The sequence below is a fragment of the Lolium perenne genome, chromosome 6 (genome assembly GCF_019359855.2).
Source record: "Lolium perenne isolate Kyuss_39 chromosome 6, Kyuss_2.0, whole genome shotgun sequence".
Lineage (NCBI taxonomy): Eukaryota > Viridiplantae > Streptophyta > Magnoliopsida > Poales > Poaceae > Lolium > Lolium perenne.
In genome coordinates this window covers 114,512,045-114,519,038 of record NC_067249.2, presented here as the reverse complement: position 1 = coordinate 114,519,038, position 6,994 = coordinate 114,512,045, and positions in this window count along the sequence as shown.

Below are 6,994 nucleotides of genomic sequence, written 5' to 3'. Positions count from 1 at the left end.
TCATATCCCTTCCCAAGTTGATAGGGCAAAGGTGTCCGATCTTTCGATGAGAGTACGATAACGTCGATTTGTTGGTGGAGTTCGTGCTTGACGATCCGACTGCACGTGCAAAGCTCGTGCGCCAATGCAATCGCTAGGACAATCTCCGGGAGTTACTGATCTTGCGGATGCGCGATCATCCTGACCAGCGAGGGTCTTAATTCCTACCTGAAATCGAGAACAAGTAAGAACTAAAGTTGCAATCAGAATATTGCGGATGAAAGATGAAAACTTTATTGAAAAAGGTGGGATTCCGAATAGTCGGCCTTGTTCTGGGCGTTGGCCTCAAAAGAAGTACACGAGAGTTGCAGCGATGGCTAACTTTTAAACTAATCAAAATCCGAGTCTAAACGTGACGGCTATGGGGGTATTCAAAGGAGGAAAAGGTGGGGTTTCGGCCAGCCATACGTATGGTGGCCGAACCAAACCCTAGAAGGCCTTTCCCCCGTCAATACGGACTCTAAAAAAGTGGTTGACTTAATTCCTGCGAAAATGACATGGGTCTTGCCCAAAACTAAAGGTGACGCAGCACCATATTATGCTATGGACGAAATTATGAAGTGGAAAACTCTATATTTCGTCCATGTCTTCATCTCCTCTTATGGTGGCTTCAAAGTTCTGAAATCTCCACTTGCGGCGTCATCTTCAATCCTCAAATGCTTGTTGCCATCTCCTGATCATGCTCCAATGCTTGTCCTCCTCATCCATGCTTGGTCCATCATTCCTGTAACAAACACATCTGATTTAGGCAGCATCATATTCTCATGTATGTGAGGAATAGTTCCAAGAAACAAAAGTACCTGATAGTTAAGTTGTTTGGCACGAGCTCGAGTGATTGGTCCTTGTATTTGTGTGGCTATAGGTACAACGGTTGTATCAAGAGATGGGATGTCCTCATCATGCCCCCCTTCTTGAATTGAAGTCGTCCTCGACGAAAGCTCCTCTTCTTCACCAAAGTAAGACTTCAAATCTGCAATGTTAAATGTAGGACTAACCGGACCCAATTCTGCAGGAAGCTCAAGTTTATATGCATTATCATTTATTTTCTCTAACACCTTAAAAGGACCAGCAGTGCGTGGCATTAGTTTAGACTTGCGCAATTCAGAAAAATGATCTTTGCGCAAATGCAACCAAACAAGATCACCAACATCAAACACAACATGTTTTGTTCCTCTATCCCCAGCAATTTTATACTTAGCATTCATGCGTGCTATGTTGTCTTTAGTAGTCTCATGCAATTGTAATATCAATTTAGCACGGTCTGTAGCATCCAAATTATTTTGCATAGAAGATGGTAAAGGCAACAAATCAATAGGTGCATGTGGTACAAAACCATAAACAATCTCAAATGGGCACATCTTAGTGGTAGAATGCAGCGAACGATTGTAAGCAAATTCAACATGAGGTAAACATTCTTCCCACAATTTTAAGTTCTTGGCGAAGTTTGAGCACGATGGTGCCCTCTACGCCAACCTTCAGGCCTTCTTGGTGAAGTTTGAGCCCAAGATCTTCTGGCACGTTGAAGTTCTTGGCAAGAGCAACAAAAGTGTTGGGCTCCTCTTTCTTCGGGAAGAAATAGGGGAAAAGCTTCGATAGACCTGCTTCAGCATCAGCAAGGCCTTCGCGTGCTTCATCCCCATGGATTTAGAGCAGGGTCAGTGCGTCGAGAAGCTCGTCGCCTTCAGGACCATCCACTACGTACTCTTGATGAGTTCTCCCTGAAAATAAACAGAGCGTAGTTCGTCAATAAGGAATGCTTGGAAAATGAGAAGTAACTCAGGGATATGCACAAGGATTCGAGTACTTACTAACAAAACGTCGACTCAGTGTATCCAAGCGACTGAGGATTTTTCCCTCTCGAGCAGCTTGCTCAGCTATTTTGTCGCTCAAAGCAGTCTCGGCGTCGTGAAGCCTCTTCCGAAGATCTTCAACGCCAGCAGCATCTGCCTGGGCCTTTTCAGCATCTGCCTTGGCCTTGTTAGCATCAGATTCGGCCTTCTTACGAGCCTTTTCACTTTGCTCCAGTTTTTTAGCAAGTGTATCGGCACGTTTGTTGGCTTCCGCCAGTTTCTCTGCCAAAATAGTCAACACCAGTCAAAAAACACGACAAAAAAAGAGCGAGAAATCATGAGCTCGGAGAAGCAGAAAAATATTACCTTCAGCTTTGCTAGCATATTCACGGTACCCTACAAATTGGGCACCGAAGCGGATGAATTCCTTAATCAAAGGCTGATGAAGAAAGATAAAGAAGGAAGGCATCAGTATAGTTAAAAGCTCGACAGCGCAAAGCAAAAAAGAAAAAAAGAGGCGAACAATGGAAAATGTTGACAGCATTGGAAAGTACTCGAGGACTTACATCATCCAAAAGAGGAGTTGAGGAGCCACCCAATTGTAAGGTAGGCCCCGTGATTGACTCAACCCTTGTCCTCTTTGGCGAAGGGGCAAGGGGGCTTGCAGGAGGAGTTTGTTGATCGGTGTTTTGCTGAGGAGGCGACGATTCTTCTCCTTCAACTTGCACCTCAGACACAACTAAAGTACGCGACGTACTCGTTCGAGCAGTCGCGTCAATAGCTGGCGCCTCTTCTTCGTCATCACTGTAGTAAAAATAACGACAATATAAGAAGCAATATAGACAAAAATGTCAAGAGCAAAAAAGCATAAAGCAAGAGATGACTTACGAGCTAATGAGGGCAGCATCGTATGGGTTAAAAGTTGTCTTCTTATCTGAAGGATCAACTTCTTCGGCTTTGGAGGTGCCGGAATCTTCGACTTCATTCATTTTCCTTTTGTTCCTTGGAGAAACAGCAGGAGGAAGGGAATGTGTTGAAGCGGTGGCCTCAGAATCAGCATCTTTCTCAGAAGAAGCCGCGGATTTGTGAGAACCCGCGACTTCACTTTCGGGACACGAGGTGCCTTGGTTGTCATCGTCGACAACAGCACGGTCTTCAACTTCCCCACCCTCAGGAAGAGGAGGAAGAGAAACGAGAACAGGATGGTTCTGGTAAAAAAGTGTGTCGATAAAAAATAAAAGAAGTTATGCAAAGGCAGCAAGATAGTAGTCGATAAAATATTAAAACTCGACGAGACAATATAGCAACTAAGAGGAAAAATACCTCGGGAAGAGGATTGGCGCTACTATATGGCGTGATGCGGCAAGAAGATGGAATTGGATCCTTCTTGTTGAGCGATGAGATTTTGCGGATAAGTTTCTCAAAATCCTTCAAAGGAAGGTCTTTTGAGAGCCTGTCGACATCTTCTTCACCAACATACTTCCAGAGGGGATTTTTGCGAGCCTGAAGAGGCTGCACTCTAATCCTAAGGAAATAGGCAGTGATCTCAATGCCCAAAAGTTCTTTGCCGCGGGTATTCTGGAGCTCATGGATGCGAGTCATCAGCGCTTCTGTCGCCAATTTCTCAGCTTCAGTGGCTTCAGCATCCCAAGAACGGCGGCGAAGGATCTTGGCTTCTCCGTCAAAAGGGGCGATGTTGTCCTCCACTGGATTGGAGCCTTCTTCTTGGATATACAGCCACTTCTTTCGCCAGCCTTGGACAGAATCGGGGAATTTGACGTCGAAATACTCGACGTCAGAACGAACACAGATAACAACGCCGCCAATGTTGTAGGCGACGTTGTGGGAGCCATTACGGCGGAGGCAAAAGATACGTTTCCACAAAGCCCAATTAGGTTGGACCCCGAGGAAACACTCACACAATGTGATAAAGATCGACACGTGGAGGATGGAATTGGGCGTCAACTGATGCAGTTGAAGCCCATAGACAAACAAAAGACCCCGAAGAAACTCGTGGATTGGGGGAGAAAGACCTCGGATGAGGTGGTCAACGAAACTGGCCCGATATGCGATTGCAGGCTTGGGGTAGCTTTCCTCCTTGGGGAAGCGGAGCGAGCTTTCCTTCTTGTTGAACCCCATCTTCTTCAGCAGATTGATATCTTGGGCAGAGATCTTGGATCTCTCCCACTCCACGCTTCCCAGATCCACCGTCGCCATTCTTGACTCCGGAGTGTTGTGTCTTGTCAAACGGATGCGAGGCGGCATCAATGAACTTGGCGGCGAAGGGTTTGAGTGTGGTTGCGAGATTGAAGCAGTTGGAGCAATGGAGGATTTGGCAGAGGAGAAGCAGAGGTGCGGCGCGTGTGAAAAGACTGAAGGAGGAAGATGATACCTTTATATAGGGGTGCGATGAATCGACGCGCCGTTGGATCGAGAAATTACGGGACAGATGGTGTACACGTGGACAAGGGGTAAAAAGTAATTTCATACAGGCGCGAAAGCACAGGAGCTACAGTACGTGCGCCAGGAAAAGCGGAGGACGTGTGTCCCCCACTTGCACGACGTGTCAATACGGTGTGTAAGTTGGGCCCGCAAGGCAGCGAGAGAGAACTTCTCGCGTTTTCCAGGACCAGCGGTCGTGGCTATCGTCGGCAGTGATGTCACTTTGTCAAGAGGAAATCTTGACTCAACAGCTTCATAAAAAGGCGACAGTAGAAGATTATGGACCATTTTGAGAGCCTTTGATCAAATACAAGTTTTTGATCAAATGCTCGGGGGCTACTTTGAAACATGAAAACATTCGAGAAAGACAAAATAGAAATGGCGTGAGCCTATGATCAAATACAAATATTTGCTCATAGCCTCGGGGGCTACTCCCACCGGGAGCGCTGTTCACGCACCCGAAAGATTTGAAAATTTCGAGAGAGAAGGAAAATATAGCGACATAAGGCGTGGAGCCTACACCCAAGCACAAGTCCTTGGCTGTAGCCTCGGGGGCTACTCCCATCGGGAACGCTGTTCGCGTACCCGATGAAATTATAAAAAAAGGGGGAAAGAAGAAAGAAAGAAGAACAAGAGAGTATATTTCGAGTTATAAATAACTCTACATATACTCCCATCGGGAGAGCAATATAAGTCATCCGTTGACTCAATAAAATGTGATATTCCAACAGCCGAATAAGCACTCGACAATATATTCTCAGAACGCCAAAGTTGCGAATAATTTCTGAATGCCGCAAAACTTTGCGAAGGTAAGACCCCAGATCCGTTCTGTGTGGCGTGGCGCCCTCTCTGACGTCGGTTTGCTACTTTTTTCCGTATCAACAGATACGAAGAAAAATCCTAACGGACGCGTTAGGTACCCGATAAATATGACTGGGACTTGACAGAATGGTAAGACCTTAAGCGGCACCTGTCGAAGTTTACACCAGTATCCCGAGATCATGTCCAGGGACGTGATCTTGAAGTAGGTTTTTGCGGATTGCCACTAGAGCAGTTAACTAGTACCTGATCCGTCAGCTGAACTAGCCCCAACTACCATTATCCCTGTACAATATAGAAATTCATACGCAAAGAGATATGGTAAAGTTCAAAGTTATCGAGTAAATATAACAGTGGAGATTTTCCCTGACTCTACGATTCAAGCAAAATCTCGGGGGCTACTGACATAGGCATCCCCAATGGGCCTGCCAAAAATGGTACCCGGGGTTTACTGAAGGCCCACGACTCGAAGGATAAGAAGAATCGGAAGCCCAAATTATTATTAAGGAAAGCTAGAGTTGTATTAGGAGATAATATTTTTAATCTTGCGGGATGAGTTGGAAACCCTCCCGGACTCTGTAACTTGTACATTACGAATCCCTCGGCTCCACCTCCTATATAAGGGGGAGTCGAGGGACAAAGAAAGTATCGAGTCATTGTCTCACAAACCCTAGTTTTCATATTGTCGAGTACTTTTCGGCTGAAACCTTCGAGATCTACTTGCCCTCTACTTCTAACTAAACCCTAGTCTACAACCCGTAGGCATTGATAAGTTAATCCCTTGTCAGGTACAACATCACAATCAACAAAATCAGAATATGTACCAATAGTAAAATGCACACGTGTAGTTCTTGTTACCTTGAGCTTCCGAGAGCTCTCAAACCATTGAATGTAGTATGGATGTGTGCGCTGTCTTGTAGAGAGAGAAAGCTTCTCCACCATGTCAACGCTGGCCAGATTATTGCAGCTCCCTCCATCAATGATGATCCTTATAGCTCGCTCTTTTACAACGCCTCTTGTTTGAAATAGATTGTGGCGTTGATCATGCTTAGCTTTGCTCAATTGCACGCTCAACACATGTTGTGCAACTAAGCTCCTGTACTGGTTAGCAGTGTCAGCATCCATTACCTCTATATCTCTCTCAGAATCAGAATTGGCACCATCACGTGCAGCAATAAGGGCCAATGTATCTTCATCAAAGTCACTTGCAAAATCATATTCTCCATCTTCACGCACCAATATCACACGCTTTGTTCTGCATTCTCTCTCTATGTGACCAAATCCCAAGCATTTGCGACATTGAATGTCGCGCGTCTTCCCTGTGGAGGCCATGGAAGAACTCCGAAGAGGACCAGCAGATGGTGGTGGAGTAGCAGCAGGTGGTGCTCGTGATGCAGGCGCGGTGTACTTGGAGGTAGTAGGTGCTGGTGTAGTCCCACAAGATGGTGGCGCTGATTGTCGCGGAGACCACGACGATGTACGACCTGCAGAAATATTAGCTCTTCTCCATGGTGGTTGTCGATCCTGCACTTCACGTTCAGCTTTGCAAGCAAGATGAAACAAGCGAGTAATAGTGTTGTACTCCTTATAATCTAAAACTAGTTGATTCTCCGCGCGTTGCTGCGTACATTTGAGATGATTTTCATAAACGTCAATGGCATTGCTGCAGGACATTAGTGCAACACATAAAGAGATGTAAAAGGTGTGTTCAAGTTAATCGTTTAATCAAAAATATTAGAATAAAGCCCAATTAATCAGGGAATATGGATGAAAGCAACCTTGAGTAAGCTCCAATAGTTGCATCGCAACATTAAAAAATGCAAACACAACTTCGTTCATACACTCCCTCAAAGATAAATTGCGTGCATAATTCCGTAGCACAAAGAAACTCCTGATTCAGTGAA